The 20,542-nt window shown below is 39.5% G+C and overlaps 1 protein-coding gene across 2 annotated transcripts in view; it reads left to right on the top strand.

Moving 5' to 3' along the window:
• The first annotated feature begins 1,418 nt into the window (after positions 1–1,418).
• Positions 1,419–20,542, top strand: part of STARD13 (StAR related lipid transfer domain containing 13) — a 451,023-nt gene continuing 431,899 nt past the window's right edge. Inside the window, exon 1 of one of the 2 annotated variants that reach the window (XM_072976109.1) lies at positions 1,419–1,553. The gene's annotated coding sequence lies outside the window, so the exon portion shown is untranslated. The remainder of the gene's footprint in view (positions 1,554–20,542) is intronic. The other variant, XM_072976110.1, reaches the window with a different exon arrangement.

Here is a 20,542-nt window from a genome sequence, read left to right as displayed (position 1 = left end):
GTCTGGCACCTGAGCTAGAATGACTTAAAAGCTGAGTTTGGCTGGGACTGTTGACTGGAGCAGCTACCTATACATAGCTCCGCAGGTGATAAGTGCTTCTCAGTGCATGGCACCTGGGTTCTCAGAGGTGGTGTCCCAATAAGAGCCACCCAGAGAACAAGTATTCCAAGAGCACCAGACAGAAGCTGCGAGACGTTTATGACCTAGCCTCAGGAACCACACTGCACCGATTCTGTCATGTTCGATTGGCTTAAGGAGTCATAAGCCTTCTCAGATTCCAGAGGAGCGGGCATAGATCCCATCTTTTTTTAGGAGGAATGTCAAGGAATTTTTGGTCCTTTTAAAAAACTGCCATAAGCAGGTACCATTATCATTACTTTAACAATGAAGAAATAGAAGCTTAGAGAAATAAAGTAACTTGAGAAAGACAACACAGTTAGTAGCTGAGAGAGTCCAGATTTGAGCCCAAGATTTTTAGGTCAGGTATGGGTTCTTACTTAACCTGAAAAATACATCCTCTCATTTCCCTCCTTCTAATCGTCTCCCAACTTGGAAAAGGATCTACTCCCTAAGAACCGACAGGATGCTTTATTGGAATGAAGTTCACAGTTATGAGTGCGCAATAATCTTTGCTAACTAGGTCCCACTAGGCCCAAGCGAGGTGTTTGGGGACCCCACCACTCAGTGGGAGCCTTAGCAGTTGGGATGCTAGATGTGTGGCCCAAACTCTTTGCTATGCAAAGAGAAACTGGGAGTTGGGCGTTCTGTCCCAATTGTTTGGTCCTGTGCCAGGGGTGGGGTTTATGGTGAATACGCATCTCAGCCTTTCCTACCCATTTTGATGTTGTGGGTATTTCCTCATTTGCTTGATGTGTAGTGGTCACTCGGGCAGTTTCTGAATTTCTCTCAGAGAGAATTGCTCCTTGTATAGCTATACATTCAGTGCCCACAGAAGAAAGGAGGTTCGGCAGCCTTTTGTACTGCCATCTTAGTTTCTCTCCACAGTACTTCTTGATCCACATTTTAAAGTGACGATTCATTCCTGCCCTTGAGATAGAATGTGGGCATTGGGGGACAGGGGTAGCAGGAATAGGGCAGAGGAGGTAAATGGGAAGTTGGTCAGTATTACATCAGAAACATTTAAAAAATAGTCTGATTAACAGAAGATAGTTCCTCTATATTTTTAATAAATGAGAAGCTCATCCCAACAAAAGCATGAAAACTTCAGATTGGCTAAAGCCTTTTTTTAATAACCCTTTTCTTCTCCCCAGAGATGTCCAGGACCTCACAATGAGGTGCTTTGTTAGCTTCACGCCAAGGTTGATCTGGCACCTCTGCCACAGAGAGCATGTGCAGACTGTGACAGGCTCTCAGGGAAGCCACTTCCCACATACACTTCTCTGGTTCCCTCATTGGTGCTCGGGGAGAGGAGGCTGGATGCTCCCGGTGAGCTGAGCGCTATGACAGATTAGACTTTCATGCAAGAAAATCAATCCTGCACAGTTGATGTACTGCTTTAAACTTAAAGACTTCTTGGGACCTGAGATTGTAAGGTAAGCAGTGCTCAGCCACAATACTTGAACTTTGAAACTGTGAATGTAATTTGAGGACGTTCCTTAAAACTTTGTTGTTTAATGTGAAACTTTAACACACTGCCTCTCCTGCTGCCTTTAAGAATAACAGCTCACTGTCAAACACGCACATACTGCTCTGATTTTAAAAGACAAAAAGAAAAACCTGCTTAAAAATTTTTTCCATAATTAAATAGTCACACAGCTATGGTGTACTTTTAAACTTGTGTGGAAGTGTCTAGGATAGGCTAGGTTTTCTCTCTGCTCTCAGTCAGTGTAATCGGTGTCCTTTAAAATGGGATCAAATTATCTTTGCCCTTTGAAAATGGGTCTATGTGCAGGAATAATCCTGTAAAGAGAAAACCCCAGTGGAACTGCAACCAAATGTCAGTCCAGGTCTATGGGTCTTTATCCTAAGTGTCGCTCGGTGCTTGCTTAAGCATGGGAGGGGATTAGTGAAACCCTGCTTTTACAATGATGTTGGTCCTGCTCTGCAAGACGTGGAAACTCTGCTGGGATCAGGTGTTGCTGTGTGCCAACCGGTTCCCTGTGGTTGTGGCAAATAAGTTGGGAAGCTGGAAGTTATTACAATGCAGACAAAAAGCCAGAGGCTTGTCAAACTTAAGATTATGTAGAACAAGTTCAGCAGTGTGTATGTAAGGCAGTTACTTGTCTAATGTTAGCAAATCTAATTTTTCTGTAGAAATTTATATGTGCTTTTAATGTTTTCATTCAAGTTTGGTAGAATACTGGATGCTTTGGGGTGCCTCAATGATCTATTTCTAAGAGGGCATCACTGTAAAATCTCTCTCTGGTGTCGGGGAAAAAAAGATGTTGCATCTTCTCTCTATGCTCTGCAGACTGTAAGGGAGAAGACCTGCACTATATTCATGCTGCTTCTTTTCTCTTAAATCTTTGCCCAGATGTTTCTACTCTCCTATTTTGCCTTTGGCACTTCCCTGGGGACTGTTAACCGGGGACATCTTAAACATCACTTGAGATTTCCAAACCTCTTTTTGTGCCCTTTTCACAGACAGCACTGATGTACATCCATACAAATCAACTAGATTCTTGCTCAGTATCGTCTTCTCATCATGGATAGGGGTTTATATTGATATATTGGCTTCCAGTGCACATTCCTGTGATACAGTTTCCCTCAAGTTTACAGGCTAAGAAAGTGAACCCAGAGGAACTAGGGAACCCCATCTCGTGTCTGAAGTGGCAGCACCGGTGGGACCTGGCCTGGAAGCCATCTCCCCTTCCCCAGGCTTTTTCCCTTCCAGGACTAAGCTGCCCTACCTGGCCCCAGGTGTTTGCAAGAGCCTACCCTTTGAACCACATTACTGATTAGCTGCACAGCGTTTAGGCGAGGTACCCATTCACTCTAAGGATAAGAATGTCTAAACTACCTCTGGTCTGGAGGGAAGAAAATTTCCCCACCAGGAACTCGATAAAGAATGTGAGGGTTCTCAGGAACAGAGAGTGGCTATCTGAGGATTTTTCTCCATCTCTTGCTGCTCTGTTTCTTGCTAGTCTCGGCACACATTTTTAAAACAGCTCAAGCAAAAAGATGAAGGCTCCTAAGGAGATGAAGCTAGGGCTGTTTACTTTGTGCAGCGAGGACACCCAGGATGCGAGGCTCAGAAGGGTAAGCAGTGGGCTTGGATTAGCATTCCAGAGTGCCATTGCCTTGAAGAGTTATTTTTAACTTGACAATATTTCTGCACATCTGCAAACCAAATACCTTGTACGTGAGAATAAATATTTAGGCAATGTGTTAGCTTCATTAACCAGACACCACATCACAGCCACTCTCAGGAATTCCTTTTCTTGTTCTAATAAAAGTAAAAGCAGGGGGGAAAAAAACAGTGGAGGGAGGAACAAAGTGAAATAAATTGCCTTTGTCAGTTCAGAAAAAGTTGTCTAATAAGGGACTAGAAAAAAAATTTCAAGATTCTCTCTTCTTTTTATCTAAAGATGACATCTCCTCCCTTGAAAGAGTCACTGAAGTTCTTGTATTTTTTATCTTTGACAGTCTTGAGCCTCCTCCTCCTAGCTGCACTCAGACTAATTTCTCAGCGTGGGAATGCTTGGGGGTAGTCTCCAAAAGGTAGACAAAGGTACGGAATTATAAGCATGAGGAATAAGAATTCTCTGTCACTGTTAACAACCAAACCCTGGTGAAAGCACAATTAGATAACTCACGTTTAAAGAATGTTTCATTTGTCTCTAGAGCTAATAGCTTCCTTTATTTTTATTTTTCATTTTTTATTGAGTGAATGGAAGGCTGAAGGAATAACTGAAACTAACTTCTACAATTTCACATCCCATGTGAAGCACATTACTTCAATCATTCTACAAGTTTTCACCAAGATTACTGGGTATGCAAGTCTATGTGAACAAATCCTGAGAGATATGATTAGATTATTTTATTAAAAAAAAAAAAAACCTTGGGAAGATTTTTCACATAAAAGTGAATAGTCCTGACTGGATCCTTTTACAGACAAGATGGAAAATAATTTAAAATTTTTATCTTATATAATTTAGAATATTAGGCAAAATAATAGAAAGTGTAGCCTATCACCTATGTGCCTAGTAGCAGCACTTAACAGGGCTCAGGAAGAGGCAGCTGGCAACTTACAGCGGCTCTTGGTGACTCCTATATACCTTCCCTCTCAGACAACCATAAATGGAGACTAGGAGGTAAGAGCAAGGCCAAGCAGCAACCATGCCCCTTGGAGCCACACTGGTTTTTAAAATCATAGTAATAACAGTAAGGTGGTCAAGGGAAAAATAACACTGGGATACCCACAGGGTGGGAGAACATTAAATGTATGTCACATTCTTGACATTATTCTGTAGAGATGCCAGAAGATGGAGAAGTTGAGCAATTTCCTTGAGAATTGGTCAGTGTAAAATACTTGGAATAAAGTGTTTGGACACCATCCTAGCCAAGTTTGTCAGCATTTATCTTCAAGTAGGAGGTTATTCCCCATTGGTGTCTTTAGGCAGCTTCAAAAGGAACTTACATATATTGCTAAATTTTTTCAAACTGGCAAGATTCAAAAATGGATTATTAAAAGAAATGATTTGTGGAATAATGAAAAGACATGCTGGTAGGTCCCTAGAACCCAGCACAGATTCACTCAAAAGGAAATCACCTTGATAATCACATTTTTCTCTCTAATGTATTATTAGCCTGGTAGACAGAGAACATACAATTTAGCCAAAAGTAATTTGGTTAACACAATAAATTAGTTGAAAACAAACATCTTCCATCATATGTTTAAGTATAAGCGATAAGATACAGGACAGTTTTATAGAGTTGTAAGTCTCAATAAACATTATTTTACAATTTTCAGAACTTTTTGTTTTACCATTATGTATATTGAGTTCATCTTCAAAAAATTATTCTGTCTTTATTGTGAAGTTTGAACAATTAATGACTTCCTCAAGGAACAAGCAGAAGATCCAACAAAAGGACCTAATTATTTGAAACTAATAGTGACTGAACAATTGACTATTACTGTGATTTATGTATTATCTTAGACTTTTTAAGCAACACATGCTCATTATGGGAAAATTATAAATACAAGTCAGAAAAAAGAAATTTTAACATAATCTCATTCAAATTGTGCCAACCAATGACTGCACATTAGCATATGATACCCTTCCATATGTTTTTCCTATAACTACATATGATATTTTACCTACCATCTGGTATGTGAAACCTAGTATATTTTTTTAAATAATCAATCAGTTGTTGAACTTCTGCATTCTTCTAATTAATTGCTGAATAGATTGTTTCAATTATTCTATATCACAAGCAAGCCTTGATAGGAATAACTAGCTGGAAACGAATTAGAAATTTAAAAACTCAAACTATTAAAAAAAAAGACAAAATATGGGCAAAAAAATAAGACACAAAATGGGTCACAACTCTGTCCAGAGTACACAAAAATGAACAACTTAGAAAAACACTGATTGGCATTATTTCCTCTTACCTAGATCATTATTTTGGCAAAATTGTCTCCTTGACCAAATTGCTTTTTGTCAAATTGCTTTTAGCTAAATTAAATCTGGCCAACTTAGTGGGAAACAATAGTTCAAGGAAATGCGATAGACAAAAATACTACCACATGAACTTCAGCGGGGCATTGTGTAATTCTTTCATATTACTGGGGACAAAATAAAGAAATATGAGCTGAGCTAATGCAATTAGGAAGATTAATAACTGGTTGAATGAACATACTTAGAAGTACTTCTTAGCAACCAGGGGTGGAGGGAGCAGTCTGGTGTTGGCTTATAGCAAAACTCTGTTCTTGGTCTTATTCTAATAAATACCTTTATCAATGTCTTAGATGAATGTAGGTTTAACAAATTTCTGAATATAAAGCAAAAATGAACAATATTGCATTGACATCATCAAAGTCCACATAGGTCTCAACATAGGTTAGAATAATGATCTGAATCTACCTAGACCTAAATAACAGTGATGAATGTAAGATTATTCACTTTGGTTTATAAGTGTAAATGTACAAGTACTTGTTGGAAGAACTTGTACTTATGAAATAAGACCACAATTTCAGTTGATAGAAAATTCCATTGTGTAGACAAAGAAGGCAATGTGGCCTTTGGTGACACAGGAGAGGAGTACGGGATATGCTATATGTCAAGACCTATGCCAGCTATAGTACAGGCCTGTAGTCATGGCCCCACCCGCATGACTTTCATTGCTTCTGAGGACACATTCCATCCTTGAACTACCCGTGAACCCTGCAGCCCAAATTATTGGTCAATTCAGACGAGGACTTCAAGACTTCCTACTCCAAAAAATCTTTTTATTTCAATGCTACTGAGGCATTTGTGGGTGAATATGTAGAGGAGGGTAGTAGTTAGCCCAACAGGGCAGGAGAAATCTTTGAGCCTCTACAAGATTAAGAATAATGATTAGATTTTATAACAAAGTGTGGTTGGACAGTCAGGCCCCTGCAGGACAGGGTCATGTGAGAAAATACTCTTCAGATCTTGTCAGTTAGTGAGCATAGGAAAGATCCCAGTGCAGTGGAACAAGCTGTGGAAACCTAGAGGGGCCGCCTGAGTTCCAGGAGAGGATGCGCACCACACCGGCCAAACCCAGGCCGGAGAGGCTCAGAAAGCATGAGCACACCTCGGAATGACTGAAAGGCTCAGGAGGGGATGGAAACCATTGATGAACTGGCCTCCTCTGCCTGTCCCACTGCGAGGACTGTGTTTGTGTATATGGTAGAGGTTTCTGCATTCTTTCTGATTTGTTTCTACAAGGGTTGCTTTCCTATGTCGGCACCCCTTTTCACCCATCTGCACCTGCTGGTTATTGCCTCCGGGCTGCGTTTTCAGTCCTGGTCTGCAAAAGATTGTCAGCATGCTGTGATTTCCATTGCTTTTAATCCAGTGTCACTGGAAAGAGTCAGTACCTACAGTGTGGTTTGGAGCACAGCCTAAGGTTTAGAGCCAGGCCCTGTCACTTGCCAGCTTTGGGAAAGGCACTTAAATTTTATGAATCTGTGTCCTTGTGGGTAAAAATAGAGTTCATAATAGCATTAACCTGTTAGGGCTGTCAGGCGAATAAAATAAAATGAGGCACGGTAAGCCAGTTTGCCTGGTGACTGGAACATTCAATAAAACTTTTAATTGCTGTTGTTGTTGCCTTTAATCAGCCTCTATGCCAACCCTGTGTACCCCCTGACGCTAGAAGCAATTACGAGGACTAGCCAACTGTCACTGTAGTAACGGTGGGACTAGGCAGCTCCAACACAAAAAGATGTTCAGGAGGAAGATGAAGGACTAGCAATGAGCATACCTTCCACTCACCTCCTCACCCACAGTACCAGGAAATGTTCTCTTTAGTCTCCATCTAGAACTTACCATCACGAGCACAGAGCTAGCCTCCCTGACGTAGGGAACCCACTCCTATTCCTGGGGGGTTCTGTCATGACCTCACAGGCAGAAATTCTTTTTTTTCTGAGATTTTAACAGAATAGTCTGCTAAGCCCCAAGGTATCTTGCAATCCAGCTTGAACAGTTATCAACTCATTGCTCTGTTTCACCTATCCTCTCCCACAACGCCTACCCCCAGATATTTCTGTGACACGAGTCACAAGTCTAAGACATCATCACTTCAGTATAAATATTTCAATCTGGATTCAAAGACTCAGGATTTCCTTTTAGCACACCACTTTTTTTTTTCCCTCTCAGGTTCTATTTTTGATGGATATTTGAAACAGTTAAGTCCAAAATGTTCAATGCAACAATTTTTCAGTATCTATTAAAAAAGCTAATTTTATAATAGATCACATGAAAAACATTTTTTATCAATAAAGAAGTTTCAGGTTCTTTTCAAAGTTTTTACATCTCCGAAATAGGGATGAATTTTACAATTCATGGGAAGTAATAGTTCAATTGACAGTGTTGTTCTTCTTCCTTCATACATAACCTAATGACCCACTTCAAAAGATGATGTCTGAGAAGTGAAGAAATGCTTGGGAAAATAAATGGACATACACTTAACGTACACACACAAATACACCTAAAACTATATGCTTAACTGCCTTTTTACACGTCTACATGAACAAGAAAATGAAAATGAATTCAAAGTAAATTGAATATACTAGTTCTGAAAGAGAGTAGTGGGTATTTCTGAACACCTTAGGAAACAACCTGGAAAGTCTGGAAAAGAGATTAAAAACCACATGAGCATTTTATTCCAGCAGGCACAGAAGCAAACTTAATATGGAATATGAAGCTTGAAATTCTCAAGATGAAGTGGTCTCTCCTTTAACAACATTTCTAAACTCAGAATCCTCTTTCTTCATCATCATTGTTGTCCTCACTCATCGTTGTAGCTTTCAGAAGTTTTTTTAAATGGAGGTAACAGAAATGACATGGTGTGGTGAATGTGACAAGAGGAAAGGAGGGACGTGCAGTGGCCCCAAGGGGATGGGAAAACACATAATTTAGTCAGAAGTGGAACAGCTGGTGCAGTTATGTGACTGCACTGTTTCTGGTCAGCTAATTTGACAGGCAAACACATCTTTTGGACATTTTTAGAGCTGCATGGTAAACAATGTTTTGACAAGTCAGGTGTGATAGGGGATCACGGGATCCAGGACTAGCTGTGTGACCTTGGGCAATCAGCAAAGGATTCTCTGAACCTCAGTGTCCTCATTTTAAAAAAACAGCAGACTAAAGATCCTACTGCTTACATTAGAATGTAACCTTCTTCTGTTCACTGTCAGAGTAGGGTCTGACACATAGTAGATGCGCAACAGATGTTGACTGACAAGTGAATGGATGGATGAATTTTAGTTCCCAAACCCTGGGACAAATGCGATGGAAGAGAGAATTTACTTCTAGTAATTGCAACTGGTCCAAGAATGTTCACTAAACACTGTGTAAACTGAATAAATAATGTTTCCCATATACACGATTTACCACTTTTCAAGTATACATAGGGTCTTTTGTAGTTAATAAGAATTTAAAAGCACACAATTAATATTACGTAGCACTTTGTGAAATTCTTCAACCACATGAGCAGACGTTGTACAGCACTTAGTTCGACAGATACCCTAAGCACTTCGAATACAGTAGCTGATCTACTCTTCACAACACCCTGCGAGGTGGATACTTTCAATGTCCCTAGTTTGCACACACAGACACTGAGGTAGCGAGGCGCAGTGACGGAAGTGGCATGCAAATCCAAGCAACATTGATACAAAGTCCCTGCTCTTAACCACAATGTTCAATTAATATTGCCAAGGAGTCTTCTTTCTAGCTCAGGGTAGTGACTCCTAGGCTGAAACGATATCTCAGACCCCATCTAGCCCGTAAATGCCACGATTCTGTATAAGAGTCCTGATCTGTAGATCGGCAACATTTAAACAGCAGCACGAAGAGCATTCGAGAAACGTCAGCCACGTCTCCTGAGATCCATGGAGGTGAAGTAAAAGTTCTTCCTCCATTTAGAGATTAAGAAGCTGTGGCATGCCACTCCCAGAAAATCTGCCAAAAGTTTTGGGGGTCAAAGGAATGCATAGACCTTACTACAAGGCCTAGTCTCACTTCAGCAGCAGCTTCCCTTCCTTCAGGGGCAAGCCGGGCTATTTTTATGCCTCGGTTTGTTCCAGGTCCCTGCGGTCAGGGGCAGAGTATGCTGACACCTTTAGCCCAACAGCTTGCACTAAACCAGCCAAGTGACAGTGACTTATGACCTTCCCCCTTGGGACCCACATTAACCATCAGTTATGACACACAGGAGGACCCTGGAATGAGTCAAAGCTTGGAATTCATTCTATTTTTAGCGTAATGGTTCCCTCTTCTCTCATTTCAGATCAGTCCTTTCTCAACGGCTGCCTCTGAAAGCCGGCCAGCCTCCAGTTGCTTAAATATCGTGACTTAGCCTCATTATTAGAAGAAAAATGGGAAAGCCAAAATAAAGAAGCGCTTTCTTCTCTAAGAGAAAAACTATCCTAGGTAGTAATTACGCCATTGTCTGAAATGATCCTATTAGCCATTGTCTTTCCATCAAAATTAGACAGTACAAAGGAACTGGCAAGAGAAGGGAGCTGGTGGGGAAAGTAGTTTCCATTAACTGCTGGTCAAAAGAGATGATGTGAATGTTCTTAGTACTGACTTACAGGTAAGAAGTAAGCATTAATTCTTGACCATAACAAGAGTAAGTGTCTGTGGGTTGTTTTCCTTGATAGTGCCCTGTGTGTTTTATAGTATTAGATTAGGAGTTCTTAACCTTTTTCTTTCTTTTTTTCTCTTCTCTTTCTTGTGGGGGTGGGGGGGGTCATATACTCCTTGAGAATCTGAAAAATGCCTTGAGGCATCCTCCTTGGAGATTTTCATAAATTGCATAGAATGTCAAGGGGGTCAGGTGTTCTCCTATTCCGACCTCCACCCCACAAGGAATAGTAGGTAAACCATGATCAGGAATTACCTTGAATGAGAAGTAGGGATTTGCCTTTGAGGAAACTGAGTTGTGTCCTCGGATGCTTCACTGATTGGTGTCTAACCTTGAAATGGTGGCCCAGTAACCAGACTCCACTGCCTCCTTTATTCTCATTATCATGGCATTTTCAACATAGTTTATAAACAGTTTCTCCCACGCTGTCTCACTGTACCCTTTTGGCCAAGAGGAGTAGGGGTTTTAAGTGCGGTAACTGAAGTATAAAGCAGGCCACTGACTTCCTTGAGGTGAGAAAGAGCATTGTTAAGTCCATCACATGCAGCGAGCTGTGAATGCCTTAAAGAGACTTTGCACGAGATTCAAAGTCAATGCAGCTTCCTACTTTTTCAGAGAAAAAAACCTCAGACAAAATGTACTGTTTATATGGCACCCCTGCTCTTGATTTGTTCTTTCTCACTATGACACCAAAACTCAATAAGTGGAAAAACAAATTCAATGTGTCTGCTACCAAATGCTTATTTAATGTGTGAAGATGAGCCACAAAGCAGGAATATACAGGATGAAGAAAGCCTGCATGGGTGCTTTCATGGGGTGAAAAAGGTACTAAGTAGAATGGAAATGTGATCTTGAAAAATTAGTGCCTCTTCAGCACCCCTACGTTTTCCCCCTCAGAGCCTCGGTGTTGACTGGAAAGGCCCTGTGATTGCCTGGGCCAAAGAAATGTCTGTGTTTCATCTCTGGAGGCAAGAGGACAGAATAGACACTAGTACCCACTGGTGTCTGCACAACCCAATTCCCACTGCTCCCTTCCTGCCGAGGCTGTACTTAGACACTTCCTTGCCTGTTACAGGTTGCCAGGCTCTCCTCAGGAAGGCGAGGTCAACTTTACCATTGCTCAGACTGGAGGGGGAACAGGTGCAGTAGCATCAGGTGTTGGCAAGTATCTCAAAGTTCATCTCCTCATTCAAAAGAATTTGTAACCACGGGCCTCTCATTTCACCATTAGAGAAGCTTTAAACTCGATCAGATCTGAGAGAGCCCATCTGCCTTCCTCCCTCCTGCTCTCCTTCCTCCCACCTGCTCTCCTTCCTCTCTCTTCCTTTCTCTCTCTCTGGAAATTACAGGCAGGGAAATATATTTGTAGGTAGTTAAGGATATGTTGGACTTCCTGTCTATACTGTGACAGGCTAGATCTTCTTGAAGACCAGGACACAGAATTCATCACTCTGTGATAGCCAAGTTTCATTTTACGGATTCAAGAAACGGGTGTTCAACAGGTTGAAATGGCCCAAGGCCACAGAGTTAGTCTGGGGCTAGAAGTGATGCATTTTGCAGAGACTTAAAGCCAGGCAGAGGAGTAGGAAAACTTAACAGTGGAAAAAGGGAAGGTGGGACAAGGTGGGACCTGATGGGAGGCGGTTGGCATGCGGAAGCAGGAGGAGGGCTAGCTAGAAGAGGGGCATCCTATGTGACTGGTTAGCAGAGTGTTTTTTGGCTAATTAACTTCTGAGTTGGAAGCAGGGATTAAAAATAGGGACGCTGACAGTTACTGGCCAAGTCCCGACTCTTCTGGGCTGGCTGCTCAGAGTTGGCCTCAGAGCTCGGTTCTACATGTGGTTTAGCCATTGTCGGCTTGTATATTCAATCTCTCAGGAGGGACTGCTAAGGAATGCAGAGGACTGTCTCCCAGAGGAGACATATCAATGATATCATTTGATATTTTTCCATCTTCCTTCTCCTTTACCCTCTGTGTTCCATCTATTACAAGTTCTCTCTTTGAGAAATCTCTCTGATGTTCACTCTTTCCCTCCCACCAAGTTCTTTTCCAGACACATCATCTCCTCTCACAGGAACTGCTGAAACTCTGACCTAGCTAGATGCCTTCCTCCCCTATCCTGCACCTTCAGTCCGTCCAGCAAATTGGCCACTCTTAGGCTAATTATCACCAAACCATACACCTTTGTGACACCTAGGCCCAAAGCAAATGAAACAACACCTAATATGGCTCCATTTCTGATCAGTTAAGACCAAATTTGTAAAGACTTCAGCCTGACTTTCAAATCCCTTCATGATCTGGCCCACGTTGCCAGCCTGGCTTTATTTCCCTTACTGCCACCTTCCTAGCTCTCTAACACTATGGGCAGAAACCCAAGCAAAGAAAGGCCCTGGAATAGGTGCCTGATTGGTTATGTATTTGGTCCTCAGTTAAATCATGTGGTTTCTTTATGTTGCACGGCCACAGACTGTGCCCTTGCACCAGGTAGTCACCACACAGAAATATGTCATAAGGTCAACCCCAATTCATCTTTCAGGATTTTTTAGTATTTTTATAATTCAGATCAGAAAGCATTTTTTTTCATATTCATCACGTCAAATGATTCTCCTGATAAACCTGGGAGGAAGTTTGACACAATGTTTTATAGGTGAAAAAGTACATCGTTTCATAAATCACATGATTTACCTCAAAGTCTCACAGATAATAGGTGGGAAGAATAAATAAGTAAACAATATTTTCACAGTCTCTTTACTTAGAACCATGTTCTGGGTATCTATCCACCTGACCACTGACTGTATATATTTTTTCCGACTGCTATAGAATACTTAGGCAATATATAAAAGGGTAAAAATGGAAGGAAAAAAATCATCTATAATCATATTCCCCTATAGATAACCAATGTTAACATTTTCTTTTCAGTTCTTTTTCTACTATTTTGAAATAATTGATCCCAAACTATATATAATTTGTATTACTCTTTGTTAATTAAATGTATGACAAAGGTATTTCCTATTTTAAAATTCATAATAAAAAGATTCATACAAATATCTGATGCATAATATTTCACCTTTTCCTACATCATCTTCCTACACTGTTGGTGGGAATGTAGTTTGGTGTAGCCATTATCGAAAACACCATGGAGATTCCTTAAGAAACTAAAAATAGATTTACCATATAATTCAGTAATCCCATTCATGGGCATATATCTAGAGGAAACTCTAATTTTGAAAGATATATGTACCCCAATGGTCATAGCAACACTATTTACAATAGCCAAGACATGGAAACAACCTAAATGTTCATCAACAGATGACTAGGTAAATAAAATGTGGCATATATGTGTGCATGTATATATATATATAAAATATATATACATACATTTATATATATATATATTATATATATAATATATATAGTGAAATAGTACTCAGCCATAACAAGAATAAAATAACACCATTTGCAGCAACATGGATGGAACTGGAGATTGTAATACTAAGTGAAGTAAGCCAGAAGGAGGAAAAAAAATACCAAATGATATCACTTATACGTGGAATCTAAAAAAATGATGCGAATGGACTTATTCACAAAACAGAAACAGACTCACAGACATAGAAAACAAACTTATGGTTACCAGGCGGGAAAGGGTGGAGAGATAAACTGGGAGTTCAAGGTTTGCAGATACAAACTACTATATGTAAAATAGGTAAACATCAAGGAACTACTGTACAGCACAGGGAGCTATACTCAATACCTTGTAGTGGCCTGTAATAGGGAGGAGTATGAAAAGGAATATATATGTGTATGTATGTGTGTATGTGTGTGTGTGTGTGTATATATATATATATATATATATATATATGTATATATATAAATCACTGAACTGTACACCAGAAATTAACACAACATTGTATGTAAACAGACTATACTTCAATTTAAAAAAATGTCATCTTTTGCACATATAAAATATAATAAACTATACCCAAGCAATTAAACATTTAGTTTGCTTATAGCATTTCTATTTTTTAAATATTGCTATCAATTATTTTGTCCATAAAGTATCTTGATCATTCACTGAGAACAGTTCTAAGATTTCCATCACTGAAAGCAATACTGTTTGATATTAGAAAATTATTTTCTAGAAAGTCATTTCAATTCAAACTACTATCAGCAGTTAATGGGAATAAACACCTCAACTCACGATCATCAACACTGAGTTTGATATGTTCTCAAAACCTTACTAGGTTTATGGGGAAAACAGTGTCTCATTTTAACTGGTATTATTATTGTTTATTGTTATTGATACCAATTTTTTTCAGATTTTCGTTAGCTTTTTGTATTTCCTCTGTGGGAAAATTTTTTGTCTCCTTGCCCATTTGGGTGATGGGGTTGTGGCTGTTTACAAATTAATGGATAGGAGCTTTACTTTTCACTCTTGTGATCTCTCCTCAGGCAAATATAGAGGAGGCCTATAGTGCACAGTGTAACCCCAGCTTCCACAGATTTTGATTTGTGGATTCCTCAGAAAGTAGCTAAAAGCCTAGGGGTCACATCCGGCAAACAAGGGGAGGTTTTCCTCAATAGAACTAGATTGGAAAGTTCTCAAGAACAGACATGCCATACTCTTCTTTTACATCCTCAGTGGAGACTAACCTGATCCTGGATCCCACTGAAGTACAAAGCAAACACTTAACTTCTCTGCTTAGGATCAAGTGGGGAACCAGATGGTAAAGCAAAGTTCCTGATTTGCCGAGGGCCACAGAGCACATCAGGGGTGTCCCGTCCCCTCGACCAGCCACCTGCTGCATGGATTTCCAAGCTCCTACGGTCACATGTGTTTAGGGAAAGAGTATTAATGATTCCAAACACCATAAATAACAACCACACACCAGCAAAGAGCTAGACCTGGTCAGGACCAGCCCGTGGAGGCAGGAAGCCAGGCAAACTCAGGGTCTCTCCCACTGACATGGAATTATTACAATTAGAGAGATTTTTTGAATTGGAGAAATTTTAATAATTAGAGTAGTTTTAACTGTTAGAAACGTCTTTTTAAACCATGAGAAATTAAGAAAAGTAACACAGATAATAGCACTATTTCAAAACACGAAATCTTGCTTAATGTTATTGACGTAAAGAAACATATGAATTTGGTGAAGACAAACTGCTCCATTCCAAACCAGGTGGAGCCCTGCTGGGACGGGCTCCCTCCGGCACACAGCTTCGCTGGCCCTGCCACGCCTACATACCTAGACTCTATTCCTCTTCTCAAACGTAGTCTGAGGACCTCTCAACTTTTCAAAAGCTCTGTTCAAACAGAGCACTGGCGTCCCCAGAATTTAATAAAGATTGTTATCCAAGAACAGAATGTGACACTATATCAAGTATGATTTAAGCCTCTGAGTTATCAAGATTTAAATATTTTATTTGGGTTACATAGTTTCCCAGCTTTGAGTACATGCAAAGTTTGAATTTATGAGCAATGGTGTAGTTGAAGGGGAAAGGGGAAGGCTAAGTCTGGATTAGCTAGTCCAGAATGTCATTTTGCTAGAGAAGAAATAGCTGCCACTGATGTCAGAAAGATAAATTTTTAAACTTGATTTTTTCCCCAAATCGTGGGCCTACTAATCTCATTTAGCTTGTCCAAGTGAAAGAAGATTTTGATCTGCCCTATAATTACATCTCAACAAGGATATTTTTGCTTTTGCATCCCTGGTATCTTCAGCTGGTGAAGAATCACTGGAGTGAAGAATAAAAAGTATGATGAGAAAAAGATACTCCAGGCTAAGAGTCAGAAACTGTCTATAAATTAACAAGTGACAATGTTTTAATAATTTAGATTTCTTACCTGCCAGACGAGGAAAAAACTAACTACATCTCCCATAGTTTATGAACTGTAGACACAAAAGCATTTTGTAAAATTAAAAGCACGACCTAAACATAAGCAGCTTGTTTGTATGTTTATAAAAGAATGATTGATGATAGCCAAAAGGTGGAAACAAATGTCCATCAGCTGATGAATGGATAGCCAAAAGGTGATTTATGCATACAATTGAATATCATTCAACCTTAAAAAGGAATGAAATTATGATACATGAAACAACATGGATGAAACTTGGAGACATTGTGCCAAGCAGAGTGAGCTAATCACAAAATAACAAACGTTATATGATTTCACTTATATAAGGTACCTAGAATAGTCAAATCCATAGAGACAGAAACAGAACAGTGGTTACCAGGGGCAAGGGGAAGACAGAAATGGGGATTTACTGTTTAGTAGGTACAGAGTTTCAGTTTGGGACGATGAAAAGGTTCTAGATGGTGGTGATGGTTGCACAGCAACAGGAATGTACTTAATGGCATCAAACTGTACACTTAAAAATGGTTAAAATAATAAATTTCAAGTTTTATATATTTTACCACAATAACAAATATTTACTACTTATACAATATAAAAAAATATATAATTTATAGAAAAAATGTAATAATTAGAAATGATGATAGATTTACTGGTGTAAGCAGTATTGGTAACGAAAATATCAATTATTTAGGTAGGTTGGAGAAAGCTTTCACATTGGTTGGATTTATGTAAAAGGGTGGGCTCAGCTACTTAGATCAAAATTTTACAGTATGTTTGTATACATAAAGTGAGGAGGCAAGGTGGCCTTTAGACAATTATATCTAAAAATTCCAAAGCAAATTAAGGACTCTAATGGACGTTTATATACCCATGTTATAAGAATAAGTTAAATAATTACTTAATTTTCCCCAGAACTTACTCCCAAGCAGTTCAGGGAAAAGCTTTGAACATCTGCAAATTTTCTGCAGGTTGAACTTTAAATCTGCAATTCCAAAGCCTCTGCTGTATGTTTTGATACCTTCCTGGGCTTCCAATATTCTAACACTTATTACTTACCTGTTTCTCTTTCCTGATAATACTGTGAGGTCTATGGGACAGGAATCATGTGACTTCTTCAGCATTTGAATATGCAGTACCTAGCACATGGCCTAGCACTTAGGTGCTCAGTAAGTATTTATTGAATGAATGAACAGATGCATGGAGGTGATGGAATCATACGTTAAGCATATTTTAGATCTAAATAGGCTTTGTGATACAATCACTCCAGTGAGTAAACGTGTCCTCATACACTAGACCCAAGACCCTTACTAGAAGGCTGCAGGGTTCAGGTTCTCTGAGAAAAGTTTTTGGGATGGTTTGTCTGGGCACAACTACCCCTCTCAGGTAAGCCCCAGGGTCTCTGGTCTGAATGAACCAGGACTTAAAGGGCACAATCTTCTCACTGAAACCCCCTTGGGAATATGGGTTTCCATAAGAATCTAAAGTATTCTGAGGACTTCCTGGATTATGCATCCACAGTGAGATTCTCAGGGCCATTCAGGAAATCCAAGGGAGATCCTAACTTCCATCCCTACTTTAAATTCTCTGGCCTGGTAAGTTGCTCTAGCCCATGACCCCTCTACAGCTGCCACTCAGCTCTAGATGACTGATGTGGCGTAGGGGCACAGACCCAGTTAACCAGAACTGGCTGTATGGGAGGAGCTCATACTCTGATATTTTATGGAAAATTTCCAGCTTTAAACATTTTAAAAATATTTTTGAGTCAAAACAAACAAACTAAAAAACAAATCTGTAAGCCAGCCATTTACCTGAATATATTGAAAAGCTTGCAAGACCTTTAGATATGTTTTATATTAATCTTCTCTTTTTTCCTTCCATTCTTTTTTCTTCCATCCCCCCCTTCCTCTCTTTCTCTTCCTTTCCTTTTCCTCTTTTCCTTTTTCCTTCCTTCCTTCTATAGTATTTATTGAGCAGCTACTACTTCAAAGGACTGTGTTTAGCACTAAATATAGAGCAGGGAAAAGAAGACTATATAAAATCAGAGTTTAGATTCTGGTGGGGCAGGAAGGGAGACAGGCAGTAAGTAATTAGAATACATAGAGAAAATTGCTATGGAGTAAAATAAAGCAGGGAAGTCGGGGTAGGTGTTGCAAATTTAAATAGAGCAGTGGGGAGAACAGCAAACGCAAAGGCAGGACAGAAGTGTGACCAGCATGGACCAAGAGTAGATGGCACCATTAACCTGCTTAAATTCTTCTGCACTAAGAACCTCTGCTTCTGGTAAGTGGCCCATTTTCAAGCATTATCACCACGAGTCTCTGAGGGGGCACAGAAGCAGCATTCCCCTCTGGACTTGAAACCTGAGCTATGCATGGCCTTAGCCCTGGGAACCAATTTCTGATCCTCCCTCTGGCTGTTGTTATACTGTGCACATATGGAAATTTGCCAACAATTTATGTTGTTAATGCACTCATTTATTCATTGTGAAATGTCTAGCATGTGCCAATTGCAATATAGAATGCTGGCGAATCAAAGATGAAAAGTCACAGCTTATACTGTTCACAGAGCTTGCATCTAATACTAAGAAGCAAAGGTAAACATAATTAGATGAAAAAAAGTGCCTCAGGTGCTCGACAACAACAAATATATATATTTGTTATATATATATATATATATACACACACACACACATACATACACACACACACACACACACACACACACACACACACACTCCCTCTCTCTCTCTCTCTCTCTCTCACAAGAGGATTAATCCCACCTGGGGAGATCAGGGCTCGAAAGGGCTGGGAGGGGAGAGAATAAAAATGTCTTAATTTGAGAGCATAGCAGTGATTTATAAAGTCTCCATTTATTACGTATGTCATTAAACATTGACTGTAATCTATTAGCCCTCTGGGTTGATGTATTAGAGACAGTCATAGTGAAAATACCATCAATTCTTGCCAATAAACATATTTCTCCTCTGAAGGAACTATCCACTGCTGCAGGTCTGATCTCAGCTGCATCACACTTACGGAGAATTTTAGTTCATGCAATTCAAAAGAAAAGTGTATTAGTGCTGTTTATGCCCACTTACTGTAGAGTAACATTTAAATTTGAGTTAACCTCTCACTAATAATTATATTCGGAATTTGCAAAGACATTACTGATTAGGTCAGCTTGTCCCATTAAAGTTAATTATAAGAAAGAAGGATTCCTATTATTAACTTGTATTTCTAAAGCATTCAGAATTGTGAAATGCCATGCTGTTATTTTGTGTACCTGCTTTTCAGCATTTGTCTAGGGGGCTAAAGACAGGCAAGCGGTCCCTTTCACAAACAGAAATGAGAACCGCCAGGAGGTGTGGCTTGTCAAAGACCACAGGACCTGGCACTGGAGAGGCAAGACAAGAAGCTATAATATCTGATTTCTGAGTATTATTCTTTTGATTAAAGCCTCCTTCAGTTCAGTCAGCTACAGAATATTTAAAGGCTTACAAAAATCAGGCAGAAGTATTTCCAGAACTTTCCACGTCTGACTAATCAAGGTAAAAATCATGAATTAACCTACAGCTTTAGCACCATGGGCAGAATACTTCACGGAAATTTACCTGTTTTAAGTTTCAGCAAGTTATATTTCAACCCTCTTCTTTATCTTACTCTATTGGATTTTTTTTTTTGAGCTATAGTTCACATACCATAAACTTCCCCCTTTTAAGGTGTACAGTTCAGTGGCTGCAGTATACACCCAACATTTTAAAGTCATCACCACTAATTCCAGAGCATTTTTCCCACTCCAGAAAGAAACTCCATGCCCATTAACAGACACTCTCCATTCCCTGTTTCCCCAACCTCTGACAACCATTAATTTAGTTTTTTTAAATTGAAGTACAGTCTATTTTACTAATCTACTTTCTATGTCCACGGATTTACCCAGTTTGGACATTTCATATAAGTGCAATCATATGATATGTAACTTTGTGTCTGGCTTCTTTCACATAGCATAATGTTTTCAAGTTTCCTCTGTGTAGTAGTACATATCAACACTTCATTCTGTTGTTATAGTTGAATAATAATTCCATTGTATGGATACAAATCACATTTCTTTAGTAATTCATCAGCGATGAGCATTTGTATTGCTTCCACTTTCTGACCATTATGAATATTCATGTATACATTTTTGCATGGACATATGTTTTCATTTCTCTTGTTTATATACTCAGGAATGGAATTTCTGGATCATTTGATAACTCTGCCAAACTGTTTTCCTGAAGTGCCTGTACCATTTTACTATCCCGCCGTCTATTTTTGAGGGTTCCAATTTCTCCACATTCTGGTCAACATTTGTGTTGTTTGTCTTTTTTATGACAGCTATTTTAGTGGATAGGA

This window comes from Vicugna pacos, chromosome 14, assembly GCF_048564905.1.
Source record: "Vicugna pacos chromosome 14, VicPac4, whole genome shotgun sequence".
Lineage (NCBI taxonomy): Eukaryota > Metazoa > Chordata > Mammalia > Artiodactyla > Camelidae > Vicugna > Vicugna pacos.
This window is presented reverse-complemented; position numbering and strand designations above follow the sequence as displayed.